We start from the raw sequence: 22,614 nt of genomic DNA on the forward strand, positions 1-22,614 counted from the left end.
ATGCTTTGGCTCTCTCCCACTCTAACCTCTTTTTTTTTTTTTTTTCCTTCCCCTCCCCCATGGGTTCCTGTTAAGTTTCTCAGGATCCACATAAGAGTGAAACCATATGGTATCTGTCTTTCTCTGTATGGCTTATTTCACTTAGCATCACACTCTCCAGTTCCATCCACGTTGCTACAAAAGGCCATATTTCATTTTTTCTCATTGCCACGTAGTATTCCATAGTGTATATAAACCACAATTTCTTTATCCATTCATCAGTTGATGGACATTTAGGCTCTTTCCATAATTTGGCTATTGTTGAGAGTGCTGCTATGAACATTGGGGTACAAGTGCCCCTATGCATCAGTACTCCTGTGTCCCTTGGATAAATTCCTAGCAGTGCTATTGCTGGGTCATAGGGTAGGTCTATTTTTAATTTTCTGAGGAACCTCCACACTGCTTTCCAGAGCGGCTGCACCAATTTGCATTCCCACCAACAGTGCAAGAGGGTTCCCATTTCTCCACATCCTCTCCAGCATCTATAGTCTCCTGATTTGTTCATTTTGGCCACTCTGACTGGCGTGAGGTGATATCTGAGTGTGGTTTTGATTTGTATTTCCCTGATAAGGAGCGACGCTGAACATCTTTTCATGTGCCTGTTGGCCATCCGGATGTCTTCTTTAGAGAAGTGTCTATTCATATTTTCTGCCCATTTCTTCACTGGGTTATTTGCTTTTCGGGTGTGGAGTTTGGTGAGCTCTTTATAGATTTTGGATACTAGCCCTTTGTCCGATATGTCATTTGCAAATATCTTTTCCCATTCCGTTGGTTGCCTTTTCGTTTTGTTGGTTGTTTCCTTTGCTGTGCAGAAGCTTTTTATCTTCATAAGGTCCCAGTAATTCACTTTTGCTTTTAATTCCCTTGCCTTTGGGGATGTGTCGAGTAAGAGATTGCTACGGCTGAGGTCAGAGAGGTCTTTTCCTGCTTTCTCCTCTAGGGTTTGGATGGTTTCCTGTCTCACATTTAGGTCCTTTATCCATTTTGAGTTTATTTTTGTGAGTGGTGTGAGAAAGTGGTCTAGTTTCAACCTTCTGCATGTTGCTGTCCAGTTCTCCCAGCACCATTTGTTAAAGAGACTGTCTTTTTTCCATTGGATGTTCTTTCCTGCTTTGTCAAAGATGAGTTGGCCATACGTTTGTGGGTCTAGTTCTGGGGTTTCTATTCTATTCCATTGGTCTATGTGTCTGTTTTTGTGCCAGAGTTGAATAAATTCTTTATATGTTTTGGATATTAACCCTTTATCAAATATGTTATTTGCAAATATCGCATTCCACAAGTTGCATTATAGTTTAGTTGATTGTTTCCTTTGCTGTGAAAAGTTTTTTATTTTGATGTAGTCTTAATAATTTACTTTTGTTTTTATTTTCTTTGCCTTAGGAGACATATCTGCAAAAATGTTGCTACAGCCAAAGTCAGAGAAGTTATGGCCTAAAATCCCTTCTAGGATTTTTATGCCATTAAGCTTCATACTTAGGTCCTTAATCCATTTTGAGTATATTTTTGTATATGGTATAAGAGAGTGGTTTCGTTTCATTCTTTTGCGAGTAGCTGTCCACCTTTTCCAACACCATTTGTTGAAGAGACCGTCTTTTTCCCATTGGATATTCTTTCCTGCTTTGTCGAAGACAACTGAGCATATAATTGTGAGTTTATTTCTGGACTCTTTTCTCTTCCAATGATGTATGTGTCTATTTTGGTGCCAGGACCACACTGTTTTGATTACTACAGCTTTATAGTATATCTTGAAATCTGTAATTGTGATACCTCCAGTTTCATTCTTTTTCAAGGTTGCTTTGGCTATTCAGGGTCTTCTGTGGTTCCATACAAATTTTAGCATTATTTGTCCTAGTTCTGTATAATATACTATTGGTATTTTGATAGGGATTGCATTAAATCTGTAGGTTGCTTTAAGTAGTGTGGTCATTTAACAATATTTGTTGTCCAATCCATGAGCAAGGAAATATCTTTCCATTTGTATGTGTTGTCTTCAGTTTCTTTCATCAATGTTTTATAGTTTTCAGAGTAGATGCTTTTTACTTCCTTAATCAAGTTTATTTCTGGGTATTTTATTCTTTTTGTTACAATTGTAAATAGGATTATTTAATTAATTTCTTTATCTGCCTTTTCATGAGTAGTGTATAGAAATGTAGTGAATTTCTGTACATTGACTATGTATCCTGTGACCTTACTAAATTCATATATCAGTTCTAGTAGTTTTTTGGTGGAGGTTTTTGGGTTTTCTCCAACAGTCATCTGCAAATAGTGAAAGTTTGACTTCTTCCTTACCAATTTGGATATCTTTTATTCCTTTTTATTCCTATTTAATAAAAATAGTGAGAGTGGACATCCTTGTCTTGTTTCTGATCTTAGGAGAAAAGCTCTCAGTTTTTTACCATTGAGTATGGTGTTAGGTATGGGTTTTTCATATATGGCCTTTATTATGCTGAGGCATGTTCACTCTAAACCTACTCTGTTGAGGGTTTTTATCACGAATAGATGTTTTACTTTGCCAAGTGCTTTTTCTGCATCTATTTAAATGATCATATGATATTCATCCTTTCTCTTATTGATGTGACATATTACATTGATTTGTGAATATTGAACCACCCTTGCCATCCCAGGAATAAATCCCACTTAATTGTGGTGAGTGATTTTTTAAATGTATTGTTGGATTTGGTTTGCTAATTTTTAAAATAAAGTTTATTTATTTATTTGTTTGTTTGTTTGTTTATTTTGAAAGAAATAGAGAGAGAAAGCAAAAGCAGGGGCACGGAGAGGGAGAGAGAGAATCCCAAGCAGGCTCCACACAGTGCAGAGCCAGACATGTGGCTCAAACCCAAGAACCATGTAATCATGATCTGAGCCGAAAACAAGAATTGGGCACTTAACTGACGGAGCCACTCAGGTGCCCCAGTTTGTTAATATTTTGTTGAGGATTTTGGCATATGTTCATCAGAGATATTGGCCTGTAGTTCTCTTTTGTTATAGTGTCTTTATGTGGTTTTGGTAACAGGGTAATGCTGGTCTCATAGAATGCATTTGGAATCTTTTCTTCCTCTTTTATATTTTGAAATACTTTGAGAAGAATAAGTATTAATTCTTTAAATGTTTGTCAGCATTCACCTGTGAAGCCATCTGCTCTTGAGCTTTTGTTTATTGGGAGTTTTTTGATTACTGATTCAATTGCATTGGTTTCATTCAATTTCATTGAATCAGTCTGTTCAAAATTTCAATTCTTTCCTGATTAAACTTTGGGTAGTTATATGTTTCTAGGAATTTATCCATTTTTTTCTAGGTTGTCCAATTAGCAGCATATAATTTTTTCATAATATTCTCTTATAATCCTTTATATTTCTCTGGTGTTGGTAGTTTTTTCTCTTCTTTCATTTCTGATTTCATTTGTTAATGAGTCCTCTCTCTCTCTTTTTTATGACTCTGACTAAAAGCTGATCAATTTTGTTCATCTTTTCAATGAACCAGATCCTGGTTTCAATGATCTGTTTTATGTGTGTGTATATGTATATGTATATATATACATGTTTCTAATTCCTTTATTTCTTCTCTAATCTTTATTATTTCCTTCCTTCTACTGGTTTGTGTGTGTGTGTGTGTGTGTGTGTGTGTGTGTGTGTGTGTGTGTATTTTTTCTAGCTCCTTTAAGTATAAGGTCTTTTTATTTGAAATTTTTCTTGCTTCTTGAAGTAGGCCTGTATTTCTGTAAATTTCCCTTTTAGAACTGCATTTGCTGCATCCTAAAGATTTGGGGCCACTGTGTTTTAATTTTCATTTGTCTCCATGTATTTTTTTTTTAATTTTTTTTTCAACGTTTTTATTTATTTTTGGGACAGAGAGAGACAGAGCATGAACGGGCGAGGGGCAGAGAGAGAGGGAGACACAGAATCGGAAACAGGCTCCAGGCTCTGAGCCATCAGCCCAGAGCCCGACGCGGGGCTCGAACTCACGGACCGCGAGATCGTGACCTGGCTGAAGTCGGACGCTTAACCGACTGCGCCACCCAGGCGCCCCTGTCTCCATGTATTTCTTCATTTCCTCTTTGATTTCTTGGTTGACTCCTCATTGTGTATTAGCATGTTATTTAACCTCCATGTATTTGTGTTTTTTCCAGATTTTTTCTTGTGATCAATTTCTAATTTCCTAGCATTGTGGTCAGAAAAGATGCATGGTATGACTTTGATCTTTTTGAATTTGTTGAGACTTGTTTTGTGGCCTTATATGTGATCTGTTCTGGAGAATGTTCTGTGTGTACTTGAGAAGAATGTGTATTCTGCTGTTCAGAGACAGAATGTTTTGAATATATCTGTTAAATCCATTTGGTCCAATATGTCATTCAAAGCCACTGCTTCCTTGTTCATTTTCTGTCTGTATGACCTAACCATCATAAGTGGAGTGTTGAAGTTCACTACTATCATTTTATTATCATTGAATACTTTTTTTATGTTGGTTATTAACTGTTTTATGTATTTGGGAGCTACCATGTTGAGTGCATAAATAGTTACAATAGTTATATTTTCTTGTTGGATTGTCCCCTTAATGATTATATAGTGTCCTTCTTTGCCTCTTGTTAAAGTCATTGTTTTAGTCTGTTTTGTCCAATATAAGTATTGCTTTCCTATCACTTCCATTTCGATGATAAATGTTTCTCCCTCCCCTCACTTTCAATTGCATGTGTCTTTAGGTCTCAAGTGAGTACCTTCTAAGCAGGATATAGATACATATTGGTTTTTGTTTGTTTTTTTAATCCATTCCATCACTCTGTGTTTTTAATTGGAGCATTTAGTCCATTTACATTAAAAGTAATTATTGATAGGTATGTACATATTGCCACTTTGTTACTTGTTTTATGGCCATGTTTTGTAACTCTGCTCTGTTCTATTCTTCCTTGCTCTCTTCTCTCATGATAAACTGGCTTTCTTTAGTGATAAATTTGGATCCCTTTCTCTTTATGTTTTGTGTATCTATTGCTGGTTTTTCATTTGTGGTTACCATTAGGTTTGTATATAACATCTTATGCATATAGCAGGCTATATTAAGTTCACAGTTGCCTAAGTTTGAACCCATTCTTCACTCCTCTCCACCTATGTTCTAGGTATATGGTGTCATACTTTACATCCTTTTATTTTGTGAAGCTCGTGAGTGATTTTTATACCTATACTTATTTTTACTGCTTTTGAGTTTCTGACTTCTAATACTTATAGTCTTCCCTTTCCTCTCAGAGACTCCCTTTAACATTCCTTGTAGGCTGTTGTAGTGGTCATGAATTCCTTTAACTTTTGTTTGTCTGGGAAACTTTTCGTTTTTCCTCTATTCTGAGGAATATTTGCCATTTTAATTACCATGTGTCTTAGTGTGGACCTCTCTGGGTTGATTTTGTTGGGAGCTCTCTGTACCTCCTGGACCTGGATTTCTGTTTCATTCTCTAGATTTGGGAAGTCTTCAGCTGTTATTTCTTCAAATAAATTTTCTGCCCCCCTTTTCTCCTCCTTCTGGGATCCCTAGAATGTGAATCTTACACTTGATGGTGTCACTCAGTTCCCTAAGTCTATTTTCATTTTTTACTTTTCTCTCTTGTTCACCTTGATGACTATCCATTACTTTGTCCTCCAGGTCCCTAACCCATTCTTCTGCTTCCTCTGGTCTACTACTTATTCCATCTAGTGTGTTTTTAATTTCATTTATTGATATCTTCATCTCTGATTTGTTCTTTTTTATGTTTTCCATCTCTTTGTTAAGGATCTCACTGATGTCCTCCACTGTTGAGAAAAGGCCATTGAGTATCTTAATGATCTTTACTTTAAATTCTCTATCAGGCATATTATTACCTCCAATTTCATTTGGGTCTCTTGCTGTGATTTTGTCCTTTTCTTTTATGTGGGATATATTCCTCTGTCTCCTCATTTTGTCTAATTCTCTGTGTCTCTTTCTATGCATCAGGAAAATCAGCTACATCTCCTGCTTTTGAAAGTAGTGGCCTTATGAAGAAAAGGTCCTGTAGTGCCTTGCAGTGCAGTGTCCCCTGTTCACTGGAACCTGGCTCTTCACGGATGTCTCCTATGTGTGCTGCATGCACCCTGCTATTGTGGTTGAGCCACGTTTGCCTTCAGTTCAGTCATCTTCTATGGCTCTCTGCCTGTTGTGGGAATGTTTTGTTCTATGTGTTGTTAGTGGGCCAATATGGGGCTGTCTTGAGCTTATGTTGAGTCAGATCTGGTGTCTGCCAGAGATGCAGCAGAATTGATCTGCAGCAGAACATAACGGTGGGCTGTACAGTGCCATAAGGAGAGGTCTTGCTGCTGCTGGGTTGAAGGGGGTGGATCTGCAGAAATATGTTGCTGTATTAGCAAAGTTTGCATGGGTCTGCTGTGGGAAGGGACCTGGAGCTGAAGCCTGACTGGAGGCTGGGAATGTCCACAGGAGAACATGTGGGTTGGATGCACTGCTAGCAAGTTCAGTGTCATGTGTTGTCACAATGTAATTTCCTCAGGTGTCTGTGTGTTTATGTTAGGGGGTGGGGGAGGGAAATGGTGCCCACCAGCTCCTTTGTTCCTGGAGAAGTCTCCCAAAGATCCCTGCTACTCCAACACATGCTCTGGGATTAGTAAACAAATCTCCCTCCTGTATACCCCAGGTATTTATCAAACTGTGGCTTCTATACTGTATCTTTGTAGGCTTGTTTGTTGTGCTATGTCTTTAAGGGCAGTGACTCAGTTTCCTCTCAGCCTCCCTGCTCTCTCATGATCCTGCTGATTTTTAAAGTTCCAGGCTTTAAACCCTGATTTTTTTTTTAAGAACTCACAGAATAAGGGTGCCTGGGTGGCTCAGTCAGTTAAGCGTCCATCTTTTGCTCAGGTCATGATCTTGCAGTTTGTGGGTTTGAGCCCCGTGTCAGGCTCTGGAGCCTAGAGCCTGCTTCAGATTCTGTGTTTCCCTCTCTCCCTATGCTACTCCCCTACCTCCTCCTCTCTCTCTCTCTCTCTCTCTCTCTCACACACACACACAATAAATAAATAAACATTAAAAAAAAACCCTCACAAAATAGCCCCCCTGGTTTTCAAAGCCATTTGTCATGGGGATTTGTCTTCCCTATGTGGGCTCCCTGGTGTGAAAGTCTCTTTCTCTCCCTGCTTCAAAAGGCCATAGCTTCTTCCTTCCCTTGGACAATCCCACAGGTCCATTTAGCTCCTGACCACATCTCTGCCCTTCTTACCCTATTTGATGTGTCTTGTTGTCTATATTTAGCTGTGGAGAGTTTCTTGTACCAGTCTTGTACCAGGTGGTTACCTGGGTTATTCACACTGATGTGGTCATTATCTAGTCACATGTATGGGACAAGGTGAACTTAGGGTCCTCCTATTCTGTTGTCTTCCCCAGTGGTCTTTCTTATTTAGTCTGAGGAATACGTTTGAATGTAAAACCAGTTTGCATTATCAGGATAAATACCACTTGATCTTTTTTATATATTGTTAGCTTCAATTTGCCAATATTTTGTTAAAGATTTCTGATTCTATGTTTACGAAGGATATTGGTCTGTACTTTTATTTTCTTATAATGGCTGTTCTTTGTCTGATTTTTGTATTGGGGTAACACTAGCCTTATGAAATGAGTTGAGAAATAGTTCCTCCTCTTTTATTTTACTTAAGAGTTGGTATATTATTGGTATTATTTCTTACTTATATGTTTGGTAAAATTTGCCAATGAAACGATATGGGCCCACAATTTTCTTTGTTGAAAGCTTTTTAAAAATTCAATTTCTTTCTTAATAAATGCAATGCTATTCAGATTATTTCTTCTTGACTGAATATTGGTAGTTTAGGTCTTTTAAAGACTTGGTCTATTTCATCTAAGCTCTTGAATTTGGGGGCATAAAATTTGTGACTTACCTCTTTTTATTTCCCCTTGGTCATTCTGGCTAGAGATTTGTCAATTTTATTAATCTCAAAGAACCTGGTTTTGTTTCATTAATTTTCTCTATAGTTATTCTGTATACAATTTCACTGATGTCTGTTCTTATCTTCACTACTTCTATCATTTTGCTTTCTTTGGTTTTAATTTTTTCTTCTTTTTATAGTCCCATAATGTTGAAGCTTAGATCATTTAATGCCAGAAATTTCTCTCAAAGCACTGCTTTAGCTGCATCCCACAAATTTAAATATAATGTATTACCATATGTATTCTATGTAAAATATTTTAAAATTTCCTTTATAACTTCTTCTTTGACCTGTGGGTTGTTTAGATATGTGTGGTTTAATTTACAAATATTTGAGGAAATTCTAAATTTTTGAGAAATTTTCCAGATATATTTGTTATTAGTTTCTAGCTTTATACCATTCTAGTCAGAGGACATATTTTGTTTGATTTCAGTCCTTTTAAATTTATTAAGATTTGGCCTGAATTTATGGCTAGAATCTGGTCTATCTTGCTGAATGTTTCTGTGCACATGAAAAGAGTGCATTTTATTGGATTGAATATTCTATAAATGTTAATCAAATAAAGCTGGGTGACAGTGTTTTCAGGTCTTCCATACCCTTATGATTTTCTGTTCATTTACTGTATGAATTATTGTGAAAGGAGTATTGAAGTCACTAAGTAGAAATGTCAATTTGTCTATTTCTCCTTTCAATATCTCATTTTGTTTCACATATTTTGAATCTCTGTTTTGCATACACATATAGATTGTTATGTCTTTTTGATAAATCAACCTCTTTATTATTACACAGTATTTTTCTTTACCTATGGCAATATTCCTTAATCCAAAAGCTACTATGTCTCATTTTTTTTTAAGTTTATTTATTTATTTTGAGAGAGACAGAGACAGCACAAGAGGGAGAGGGGAGAGAGAGAGGGAGACAGAGAACCCTAAACAGGCTCCACACTGTCAGCATGGACCCTGATGAGGGGCTCAAATTCACAAAACCATGAGATCATACCAATAGTCAGATGCTTAACTGACTGAGCCACTCCAGGGACCCCAACTTTGTTTCATTTTAATAAAGATATTCCAGGTTTCATTTTGTTAGTGTGGTTCTTTCTCATATACCCATCCAGCACTAGCCAAGGAAATTGCTAAATTAACATGAGAGAGGTTTCAATCACAGGACAATTTCTTATGGTTAACTCTTGCTCCATCTTCAATCCACAAGGAATATTGTTCAGGGAGGATTATGAATGGATCAAGAGTTATTCATAGGAAAATGGGAAAGACAGGAATAAAGGACTTCTCCAGAATTATCAAACTTTGCTATGCATAGGAATCACCCATGAATAACTGTTAAAAATGGAGACTTCTGGGGGTGGTTGGCTATCTCAGTTGGTAGAGCGTGTGACTCTTGATCTCAGGGTTGAGATTCAAGTCCTGTGTTGGTGTACAGATTACTTTAAAGAATTAAAAAAATCTTTTTTAAGAAGTACAGATTTCTGAGGCTCACCCTCAGAAATTCTGGTGGTAGTAATGAGGAATCTGCTATTTTAACAAGTCACCCCATAGGTGAATTTGATGCAGGTATTCCATACGAGCTGTATTGATAAATACTAATCTATTCTGTGTTCTTTAAAGAAGCATTGTCCAGAAAAACAAATGTCATACAATGCACAAATGTAATTTAAATTTTTTGGTAGACCCAGTAAAAAAAGTAAAAAAGAAAGAACAGATTAAGTTCATTTTAATTACACATTTTCTTTAGTCCAATATGTAAAAAATATCATTTTGACATATGGTATTGGCCACATTTAAAGCACTCAATAGCCACACATGGCTAGTGGCTACTGTATGCAACAGCACAGATTTAAAGCAATGTTTCTGAACATCTTTGGTTATGTTAGTCACCTCAAATTTTCTCTCCTTTCTTTTTTTATCTTTAAATACTTACTAAATACATAGTTGATAAACTTCTCCCTTTAAGTAACAAAACTTTCATTATTAATAGATTCTATTAGCATAGACATAAAAAAATCCAAAAAATCTGTAGATAAAGTTTTAGAATGAATAAGTGCACTAAGCAGAGCCACTAGATATTTATGTCAACATATAAAAATAAGTTTCTACATTCCATCAACAAATAATGAGAAAATAAAATTAGAAAAACATGAGACTATTTCAAATAGCATAAGCATATGAAACCAGATTGCTTTGAATAAATTTGAATAAATTTAAAGATGTACAAGACATCTACACAGAAAACTATAAAATACTGCTAAAAATAAAAGATAAATTAATCAATGGATATATCATGTTCATTTGCTGGAAAACTTAATTCTCCCCAACTGATTTATAGATTGAATGCTTTCTCAGTCAAATCATGAGCAGGCTTTTTGTAGAAATTGATTAGCTACTGCTAAAATTCATATGGTTATGTGAAGGCCAAGAATTGCCAAGGCACCCATAAAAAAAAGTTGTAGAATCTATTCTACTAGATATCAAGATTCATAAATCTATAATAATTAAGAGTGTGTGATAGTGGCATAAGTATAGGCAGAACAGAGCCCAGGAGCATACTTAAATATATCTGGATACTTGCTTTTTGATAAAGGTTACACTACAGACAAGCAGGGAAAGAATGATCTTTTAAAAAAATGGTGGTTCGTCAGCCAGTTTTGCAAATAGAAAAAAAATTAACCTACCCCCCTTTCTCACCTCATATACAAAATAATCAATTCAATGGAATTGCAGGTCTAAATGTAAGGGGTAAAACAAACACAGTAACACAGAAGAATATATTCTTTACATGGGGTAGGCAATAATTTCCTGAATAGAAAAACACTACCAGAAAGGTAAAATATTGATAAATAGAACTACAACAAAATTAAGAACTTTTTATCAAAAGATACCACTAAGCCAGTGAACAGAACACAGAATAGGTGAAGATGTTTGTAATACATATAATGAACAGAAGGGATTGTATTCAGAATATATAAAGACCAAATACCTATTCAATAAGAAAAAGACAGGTAATAGGAAACAAGTACACTTCATAAAGGAAGATAACCAAAAGTTAATAAACATTTGAAAAGGTACTTAATTTCATTAGTCATGAGGAAAATGCAGTGAGGTAACACTGTACCCACAAGAATGGATAAAATGAAAAAGACTGTTGATACTAAGTGTTGATGAGAATATAGACCACTGAAACAGCTAAAGGGTTTGTAAACTGGATAACCATTTTGGGAAACTGTTGGACAATGTATAAAGCCTAATATTCTGTGACCTATCAATTTCACTCCTAGGCATATATCCAATAGAAATGTGAACATATGTTCACTAAAATCTAAAAATGTGTAGAAGTACTATTATTAATAGCCCCAAACTGGGAAAATCCAAATGTTCATCAACAATAGACATTAAATAAACTTGGTATATTGAAATATTAGAATACTATATAGCAATAATAATGAACAAACTATAGCTATATGGAACACAAATCTCACAAAAATATTATTGAGTGAAAGAAGCCAACATAAAAAATATATACTCTGTTTCCATATATATTAAGTTCAAACAATGCAAAACTAATTTATAGTGTTTGAAGTCAAAACAGTGGTTATCTTCAAAAAGATTAAGGTTAGTAAGACAGAGTGGTCAAGGCAAGACCTTGTCAATACTAGTAAGGCTCTGCTTCCTGATCTGGATGGCTATTACACAGTTGTGCTCACTGTGAAAATGCATCTTGCTATTCACTAATGCCATGTGCACTTTTCTGCATGTATGTTTTTATGCAAAAAAATGTATTTAAAATAAATCAGAATACTCATTTTTCCTTCATTTTTTCTTCATGTGGTACTTGAAGATTTTGTATGTGTGCTAACATCTCTTATCATCACAGACAGCCAACTAGGTTAACAAAGTGTCACTTCATTTACCTTCTTTAAAATGAAGGAGTTAATCTTTAGATGACTTCAGATGCCCACCTCTTTTCTAATCTTTTATGATTCTATAAACTGGGATAAATTTTTAGTCACGTTCTCATTCTCATACTACTATTTTATTCCCTTAAGCTATTCAGTTCAGGTATTTGAAGACCAAATTAAGCGATGGAAATTGCCTTGAATATCAAAACCACTTCATGAGTGGGCTTTGTTTTCAGGAAAACCCTTGAGGCAGCATTAGCTTTTGCTATTTTTACTCTTAAAACCCTTTTAATATCTAACCCTATAGCTCTTAGAAGTATGCACTGAATTTGTTTGCTGATTTCTCTATCTTGCTTAGTAGTCTGTATACTCCTTAACGGTAGGAATTCCCTCCATCCTTCCCTCCCTTTCATTCAGCATCATGCCTTCCTCTACTTAATGGGCAAAAGACACCTATGATTCAGAAACAAAAGGCTTCAGTCTGAAAACAGTAGGTTCCACGGCAGAACCCTAAAACTCAGGCGTTACACCTCCTGGGAAGAAAAAGAATTTACAAGAATTACACTTGACATGTCCTGAATCTGACCTTATAGTAAAAATGCTCATGTAGATACAAGCAACCTTTGTTAACAAAATTTCTAACATAATGAGAATTTTTGCTTCACTTTAACCAAGAAGTTAAAAAAAATGAACATCCAGCTTGTGTGTGGGAAAAAGACTTGATGGTTTAAAATATTCTTTAACTTAACATCCCTTGGTTAAAAGCAATCACAAATATTTCAGCCCTAGAGAGCATGATTCTCCTCTCAGAATCAATGGGAAAGCAGGGCCATGCATTTTCAATAGTGGACATGAAATTCAATTTGATTCACAATAGTCCATGCAGATTTTTCCCAAGTTATTTTTATATTAAGGCATGCTTGAAAAATTTCAACCCAGATTTAGGTTTAAGTTTCCCAGACTTAGTAAGTAATTGTGGCAGTAATGAGTTCTTATGTCTTAATTTGGTCTGCTCCAGATGTTAACATCTAGATTGTTTGTTTTTCATTCTCCACCCCTCTGCATTTCCTTAAAAAACAGTACATTTTTAAATGTTCTGATTTTTCATATGGGAGAGTGAATGCAAGAAAGCAGGAAGTAGGGTGGGTAGGAAGTTTATGGTCTCACCTGCTATGCCAATTTGACCAGTTTGTCTGTTGGTAAGAAGCTGCAGAAGGACCAGTTTTACCTTCACAGAAGTCATACTGGCCTCTCTATAATTGCAGGGTGGTGTCATCCTAAGGAACATGCATTCAGGACTGCTGGTGTACTTCCCCCAGGGCAAATACTGTATTGGTGGTCCTCTTTGAGTGGGAAATAACATCTCTGTGGCAGTTGGCTATGCTATACCACAACTCAACTTACTCGCCTCCCCTTAAAGGAGGGGAACCAGGGAAATGAGTCCCCCTCCTATAAACTAGCATAACTGAATAACAGTTAGGAAAAACTTGGCTTATATATCTAAGCTAATAAAGTAATGTACTGATAGAGTATATTAATAAGAACCTGCATTTTAGACCCAGCTGGTGAGCAGCTGGATGGCAGCTGGAGATCTGGGATTGTTCTTCAACAGATAAGGGAGACCTTGCTCAAGGGCAGTGGTTCTCAAATTTTAGTGTGCATGGGAATCACTAGAGTGCTTGCTAAAAATGCAGATTCCACAGTCACAGGCCTAAGAATTCTGAGCCAGAAGAACTGGGATATAGCCCAGAAATCTGCCTTTTTAATAAGCAGCCTCAGGTGATTCTGGTACAGGTGGTGGGAAACCACATTTTGAGAAATACTGTTCCTCAGAGCTGCTAATACCATCATTCAAGATCTTTAGCAGCTGAAAAAGATAAATAGGCTTTCAACCAATCTTTCCACTTGGTTTCTGACAACCGAGTCCAATCCACAGCTGGTAAAGAGGTTGGATAATGACCAGAGATAGGTTTGACCCCTCGGGATAGAATGCTTAAAGTGGTTTGGGGACCTCTGTTTCTCCCCCACCAATAAGGGGATTGGATGGCGGCCACAGACTGAGCTGGAAATCCAGCTGGCACAAACTTGGAAGACAATCCTCAGTGAGGTCTGGGTTCAATATCTAACTGCTAAAGAGCTTGGCTGTCAGCCTTGTAGTGTGTAGTCAATCTCCAATTGATATAATGCTTTGATAACATATGAGCAGCATGGGTTAAATCCAGAAACTGTAAAGTACTTAGATAAAAGTCCTAAGACCTAAAGTTTGGTCCCCAAATGGCATGGATCTTGGACAATATTTGGGAATGAATTTAATCCTCAAATGGTAAGAGTTCTGGATGTCAGGAATGAGGTCTGGGTTCAATCTCTTGTCATTAAAAAGCTTGGAAGACCAGCTTGGGGTCTGGTTTCAATCGTCAGATGGTAAAGAGTTCAAATGACAACAATGGTTTCTAGGTTCAAGTGAAAGCTGACAAACAGCTTGAAATAAACTGTAAGATCTGGGTTCAATCTTGAAATGTTAAGGGTTTAGATAATTGTCATGAGGAATGAGTTCAGCTCGGAGGATTCTAAAGTATAGGTGAGGTAGCTAAGAATCTGCACCAGATGATTAGAGACAACTTGTGGTCATGATCCATGTGGGAAAGGATTTAGACAGTGGCTACTCTTTTCAAATTATGAGATAGAGAGGGTGCCCAGATTCCATTGATCCAGGGCTACACATTTAGCTAAAGAAGCAAGAAGCTTGAATTCCAGCCATGGGGTAAGAAAATGTGTATACAAGTACCAGATCATGGGATAATTTTTCAAAAGAATATTATGGGACTTCTCCATGTCCATAACTATGGAGATACAGGCACCAGGCCTGGGAATGTGATTCTTGAAATAATGGAGCTCTTTTGCCAGGACTTTTGCTGACAGAACGACTGTTTTATATGGCTAGGAGAGCAGATGTCTGAAAAGCATTGAAATCTACGATGTGTGTTTCTAAGTGGGATGACAGCTGGCACCACTGCATAAAATCTTGTTCCTACTTTTACAGTTTCACTAATACTCTTCTTTCTGATTATTCTGATTTATCAACAAACAGCAGTTTCTGGAAACTTTTAAAAGCATACTCAAATAGTCAAGGGGCAGACAGCTCTCCAAACACCTCATGAGGCTCTTAGAGACAAAAATGGAAATGATTCATTAGGGAAGAAGCAAAAATAAAGCCATGACTACCAACTAGTTTTCTTCCTGGATCTTTATTCCTTGACTTGACAATTCAAGGTGATTTTTAAAAAGATGGCTTCATTAGGGAACTGGTTTTGAGCATGGATATATCTGCCAAAACCTTCTGTGCTTCTTGAATCTGAGTATGTTCTGAAAGAATACCTTTTAAGGAATAACCATGCTTCAGAATTCTGGAACATATTAGGCATTTGTTTTAAGACACTGCTATTGAAATAATATTAATAGGTAACATTTTTTGAGCAATTATTATACATCAGGTACTGTATGAAATATTTTACATGCACTAACTTACTTAATACCTAACATAACCCTATAAAGTAGGTCTTGTTATTATCCTCATTTTATAGATAAGGAAACTAAGACATAGATGTTAAGAAAGTTACCTAATGTTGCAGAGGCATTAAGACTACATTTCCCAGCATTCCTTGCAATTAATTTGCAATCACATGATTAAATTCAGCCAATGAGAAATGTGAGTAAGAGTGATACATACCACTTTGGGGCCTAGACTTTAAATTGTGTGTGTGTGTGTGTGTGTGTGTGTGTGTGTGTGTGTGTGTATTTTAATTTATTTATTTGAGAGAGAGCACTCACATGAGCAGGGGAAGGGTAGAGAGAGGAGGATAGAGAGAATCCCAAACAGGCTGTGCACCGTCAGCACGGATCCCAACAAAGGGCTCAAACTCCCAACATGAGATCATGACTTGAGCAGAAATCAAGAGTCCATAGCTTAACCGAATGCACCACCCAGGAGCCCCTGGGCCTAGAGTTTTAAAGCATCTGGTACAATCCTCAGATTTTTTATAACCCTGCCACAGTAAGCTTAGGTGATGATACAATGATATTGGATGATATAAGATGAAAGAGGGCTGTTAACATGCTTCAATCAAACCCTAAGCAAGAAATAAATTTTAATCGTGTGAAAGTATTTCCACAAATCTAAGATCTTACTGATAATTTTAGTATCACTAAGTAAAAAAAAAAAAAAAAAGTTGCCAAATAAATAATGTTGCCAAATTATAAGATATCCCCCTTATTTCACAGATGTTGATTGTGAAAAAAGGACAAGACTTAGCTTCCTCACTACCAGGACTCAAGTGGCAATTTCAAGAGGTTCCAACTAGTTAAAGAAGGAGCAATATAAGCTTCAAAAAGGATAATAATTGCAATTGATTGGAACACACACACACACACACACACACACACACACCATTTTAATGTTATTTATTTATTTTGAGAGGGAGATAGAGAAAGAGCAAGTGGAAGAGGGGCAGAGGGAGACAGGGAGAGAGAATCCCAAGCAGGCTCCACACTGGCAGCTTGAAGTCTGATGAGGGACTCGAACCCACAAACTGTGAGATCATGACCTGAGCCAAAATCAAGAGTCAGATCCTTAACCAACTGAGTCACCCAGGCACACCACACAAAATATATTTAAGTCCATTAACCCATAGTGATATTTTAAAATTCAACTGGTCACCTTTGGAGGATGACAGAGAACCAATAGTTATTTTGAAAAATGGTAAATAAGGGAAAAGAATCACTTATACCACTTTCCCTACATTAACTATACCACTGAGAAACCAGTAGATGTGAGAAACAAATTTTTATAAAAGTATTCAAACCAATACATTAAAAATAAATGATAGAATATCACCATTTTGCAACCTCCAATGATTTAATCCATTTGGTCCCTGACCTCAATAGCTGCTATCACCATAAGGAGGGGCAACCATACATCATGTTCCTCTTAATGAAAAAACTCAAAACCACCTATAGACTTGTCCAGAGACTTGAAGTGTGGTCTAAAGATCCTGGAACCCTTTCAGGGGATTTGTGAGGTCCTTACACTTCCAACTACATATCTTTGTGAGGCCAGGTTTTCTTCATACACTTCAAATGAAACAACATAATGCAACAGATTGCATGCAAAAGCAGATCTGATAATCCAGCTGTCTTCTATTAAGCCAGACATTAAAGGGATTTGCAAAAAAAATGTAAAACAATGTCATTCTTCTCACAAGACATTATTTTCATTCTGTAGAATATAGTTATTTATGATTTAAAAATGCTATTTATGTTAACATGAATGGGTTTATTACTGTTATTTTTTAAATGAGTTGTTACATAAATATTTTAAATCTCAGTTTTAATTTTGAATATGGAAAATATTGATAAATATGAATCTACATAAAAAAATCTTTTGTGGAGGTCTCCAAAAAATTTTAATGAAAGGATCCTGAAATTAAAATGTTGAGAACTGTTAATTTTGCCAAAGATATTGAACCTGAGTCTGATCAAGCCTCTAGATCCAGCTGTAAATTTTCAGGAAATACAGAGGACAGAGAAACATGTTGCACTGCAACATAATTATGCCATCATCACAATTCAGGCTGTGGGAAACTCTACAGGTCAAATGCCCTGGATTCTTCCACAGACAAAATATAAGGAACCGAAAAGGATAAAGGGAGAACTTATTAAAAGAGACTTCAAAACATGAATATTTTTATAAATGGGCAAGACTATATAGTGTTTAGGGATATACACTTGGGTGATAAAAGTATAAAGAAATATAAGGAAGTGATTCTTAGAGTAATTACTTTGGAGGGAGCGAATCAAGTGGGGTGGGGCACACTGATTCAGGGGGCTAAAAATGTTTTACTTCTTGACCTTGGTCATTGCTATAAAGGTGTCCACCATATAATAACTCATCAAGCCCTAAAGAGTTCATATTTTTTTCTTTAAATGTTTATTTATTTTTGACACACACACACACACACACACACACACACACACACACACACACACATAGGGAGAGAGAGAGAGAGAGAGAACAAGAGAGTCAGGGAGGGGCAGAGAGACAAAGATAGAGACAGAGACAGACGGAGGATCTGAAATGGGCTCTGTGTTGACAGGAGAGAGACCTACATGCAGCTTCAACTCACAACCTGTGAGATTATGACCTGAAATGAAGTCAGATGCTTAACCAACTGAGTCACCCTGGGTTCCCATGCCCTAAAGAGTTCATCGTAAAATCAATAAGACAGGGCAAGTTCCTGGGCTACTCAATCCTTGCCCGGACAGAAATGAGTGCAGAGCCTGTCTGCTTAACCATTATGCTACTAATAGATGTGTTACAACTTGAAAATACCAACCTTGAAGCCCATATTTGAAAGAAGATGGGATACTAGCTATTTGCTTCTCCAGTTCTTGTACTCTAATCATGGGTTCTCACACCCTTTCTTTGGAATCTAAAGCTACTTTTGGAAATTAAGTAACATTTCACGTGTTTAGTCAGTAACCTAAGTTATAAAGCAATCTCTGCCTCCTTCAGACCCTTCAAGTATCCCATGCAAATCTCTAGCACAGAACCTGGAATTTTTTGTTATCTTTATCCACTTTTAATCTTGCAGTAGACTGGCACAGAACAGGTTCTCAGGAAATCAGTTACATAATTATCTGACAAATTTTAAAGAGGTTTCTGATAAAAACTCACAGATTAATGAGCCAGATGCATAGAAATCCATGCCATTTATTCTGTTCCTCCAACACTCACTTAGACCTTATCTATTCTTACTTCATGCACTTCTCTTAAATACTTGTCTGATTTATAAGCTTATAGTATTTTAGAACTGACAAATAGAAATGGAGAGGGATGACTATAACTGTCAATTCGGCAAATGTGTATTGTGTATTATGTGCAATACTCTGTTAAATAATGGAAGATAAAAGTAAATAAGAGGGGAGACAGAGAAACAACTCAAAATAATAAGTTTTGAATCCTAGATAATAAAAACATACCTAACATTTAAAAAGGGAGGGAGGGAAGGAGAAAAGGAGGAAGGGATGGGGTGGTGGAGGGAAGGAAGGAAGGGAGGAAGCGGCAAAGAAACAAAAAACAGACACTCTATGAGAATTTTTTTTCAATATAGTATATGTATCATTCAGAGTTCAACCAGAAGAAGCAGAACCAGTAGAAGATAAAGAGGTTTATTACAAGGTTTATGCAACTGTGGGGTCTGGCCAGCATGTCTGAAATGCATACCACAGGCCATAGTAATCACTGGGCACAGACTAAAGTTGCTGTCCATAAGCAGAATTTCTTCTTCCCTCAGAAGTCCCAACCCTGCTTTTTAAGGCCTTTTAACTGATTTCATCAGGCCCACCCAGAGTCTTAGGATAATTTCCTTTAAATAAAGTCAACTGACTATAAACTTAATCACATCTACTAAGTATCTTTACAGCAATACTTACATTAGCATTTGATTGAAAAGCTGGGGACTTAATTAGCCTTGCCAAATACATCAAAATACCATCACGGCATAATATTTGTGCATAATCACGGCATAATACACGGCATCATAGTATTAATGAATACTCAGACTTAGCAACATTAAGAAATTTATGCGTTATTTTCAATCAGTGGTGACTCAAGAATTTTTGTGTGGGAGAGGCTTAGGGGCAGTAAGCTGGTTAGAATGGGAGCTTCAAGAGCATTTGTACCCTATATAAGGTAGAGAAATGCAACTGTCTATTTATTTCAGTGAATGGGGCAGGTACCAGAAAATGATGGGAGATGCTAAGGCTGCTATTCAATCCTACCTACTTGACACTACTACTATTTCCTTGGCACTACTGTTTCCTATTTTTCTATGCATAGGAATAAAAAAAGATAAAATTTAGAACAAATACCAAAATCAGGACATGAGAGAAAAGAAACTGGATCTAGGAGGTGTACAAAGAAAGCTTAAAGTGTAGGTAAGGTTTTGTTAAAAAAGAAAAAAAAAGATCTGAAGAAAATTTGAAAAAAATACTAATATATGACATATGAGTAGCAGATACATGGATATTAATTGTATAATTCTCTACATTATTTTGTATGTTTGAACTATTTCATAATTTTAAAAAAGGAATCAGGAAAATATATTACCTACTTCAGACAAGTTCCTCTCAAAAATAGTTGAAATTATCCCTAAAACTGTAAGTTGGAAGTATTTTTTCTCTCTCATGTCCCATAGTAGTTTGTACCTGTAACCTCTGGTTCAAATCCTGCTGTAATTGACTTTCAAGTCACACCTAGGTTTAAATCCCAGCTCTGTAGCTTACTAGTTCGATGACCACAGACAAATGACTATTCCTTGAGCCTCAGTCTTCTAATCTGTAAAGTAGAGACAACTGTGTGTATCTCACACCCTTTCACTGTAAAGATTAACTACATTAAAATATAACAATAATGTACATATAGCCTGACACATAAGAACTTAATGTATTGTATTATTTCTGCCTACCTTGTAATATAATTATCTTTTTACATTTTCATCATCTCTTTTAGAAAGGGATCCAGGCCTGATTCATTTTTATAGTCCTCACAGCACCTAGCATAGTGAAAGGTATTCAAATGAATATAAAATAATGTGGGAAGTGCCCATTCCCCTAGTTTATCCATGCTACTGGCTTCCTAAGCCCTCAGCTGACCTCCTGTGACACAGAGCTCTCCTGACAACACACACAGAAGCACATCTGTGGATCCCCTATATAGTCTACCTGGGTGGAGGAGTTTAGAAATTTATGATCTACTTTAAATTTAAAATTCATAAACCATCTAGAGAGTTAATATAAAACTGTAATAGATCAGTTCTAGAAACAGGCCAGTGAAAAATATGCGATTCATATTTTACTATAGCATGTCTTTACTAATGTAGGTAATGAGCCATATAAAGAACACTCACTTCATTCATCTAGGCATAATTAAAAGACAGAAACTTTATAAAGGCCAAACCATGCAACATTAAGACTGAAAATGCAGAAGTTAAGAGACATAATTTGAATGCAGAAGTTAAGAGAGATAGTTTTCTCATGTTATTGATGTCTGGTGACTCAACTCACATAGTTCTGCTATTGCATTTGATATCAGTTTTAAGGCTCTTACAGATTCAAATCCCTCCAAAACCTCACCAGTAGTCTGCTCTTGAAAGATAAGATGGAGATTAGAAAACAAATGAATTATAAAAAGGTAAATAACTTTGTAATCAAATTCAAATTCATCACTGATCCATTAAGTATAATAGAACATCTACAGTGTTTAATACTCCATACATAGTTCTAGGAGGTAGATTTAAAGATGAAGTGATCTGGAACCCAGTCCTCCAGATCCTTACAATTAAGTAGGAGAGCTAACATATACATAAATGATTATAATAAAATGATAAAATGTATACAGTTAAGTGACCCAAGCAAAGTATTAATCAAAGTACAGTTTGGGTTCAAAAAAGGGTGAATTTACTTTCTGTTGTAGGAAGAGGTGATAGTAAAAATGTCTAAGAGTGACATTTAAGATCATCTTTGAGAAGCAGAAATGAAAGGAATTACATTTTAAAATATTTTACAAAGCCTCTTAATCCCCTCTTATCTATTTCACCCATCCGTCCACTCACCTACCCTCTGGCAACCACCAATTTGTTCTCTGTATTTAAGAGTCTGTTTTTTGGTTTGTTTGTCTCTTTGTTTGTTTGTTCATTTGTTTTGCTTTTTAGATTCCACATATAAGTGAAATCATGTGGCATTTGTCTCTCTCTGTCTGACTTATTTCATACCCTTTAGGTCCATCCATCTTGTTGCAAATGACAAGATCTCATTCCTCTTTATGGTTGAGTAACATTTCAACATACACACAAATATACATACACATACACACACACGCTACGTCTTTATTCCATTCATCTATCAATGGACACTTGGATTGTTTCCATAGCTTGGCTATTGTAAGTAATGTTGCTATAAGAGTGCACAAGTGGCACCTACATGGCTTAGTCAGTTAAGCGTCCGACTTTGGCTCAAGTCATGATCTCACGGTTCATGGGTTCAAGCCCTGCATCAGGCTCTGTGCTGACAGCTCAGAGCCTAGAGCCTGCTTCAGATTGTGTCTCCCTCTCTCTCTGCTCCTCCCCCACTTGCACTCTATCTGTCTTTTTCAAAAGTAAATGAACATTAAACATTTAAAAAAGTGCATAAACTTCCACTTATAAAATAAATAACCCATGGAGATGAGAAGTACAACATAGAGAATATGGTCAATAGTATTGTAATAGCATTGCATGGTGACAGATGGTGACCACACTTATCATGGTCAATACTGAGTAATGTATAGAATTGTTCAATCAATATGTTGTATACCTGAAATTAATAACATTATATATAATTATACTTCGATAAAAAATTAGTCACCCTGAAAAATATTTTATAAAGCATTTTAAAAATATACACTTGCATTTAAAGATATATTATTGGGGCACCCAACTGGCTCAGTCGGTTAAGTGTCTGACTTTGGCTCAAGTCATGATCTCACAGTTCATGAGTTCAAGCTCCGTGTTGGGCTTTGTGCTGACAGGATGGATCCTGGAGCTTGCTTCAGATTCTGTGTCTCCCCCTCTCTCTGACCCTCCCCAGCTCATGCTCTCTCTCTCCCTCTCTCTCAAAAAT

At 36.4% G+C, this 22,614-nt stretch overlaps 1 protein-coding gene across 2 annotated transcripts in view; it reads right to left on the reverse strand.

Moving 5' to 3' along the window:
• HPSE2 (heparanase 2 (inactive)) overlaps positions 1 to 22,614 on the reverse strand; it is a 665,523-nt gene that overhangs the window by 313,952 nt on the left and 328,957 nt on the right. The gene's annotated exons all lie outside the window — the stretch shown is intronic.

The sequence above is a fragment of the Herpailurus yagouaroundi genome, unplaced genomic scaffold (genome assembly GCF_014898765.1).
Source record: "Herpailurus yagouaroundi ecotype Mexico unplaced genomic scaffold, PumYag 163, whole genome shotgun sequence".
NCBI classification, from domain to species: domain Eukaryota; kingdom Metazoa; phylum Chordata; class Mammalia; order Carnivora; family Felidae; genus Herpailurus; species Herpailurus yagouaroundi.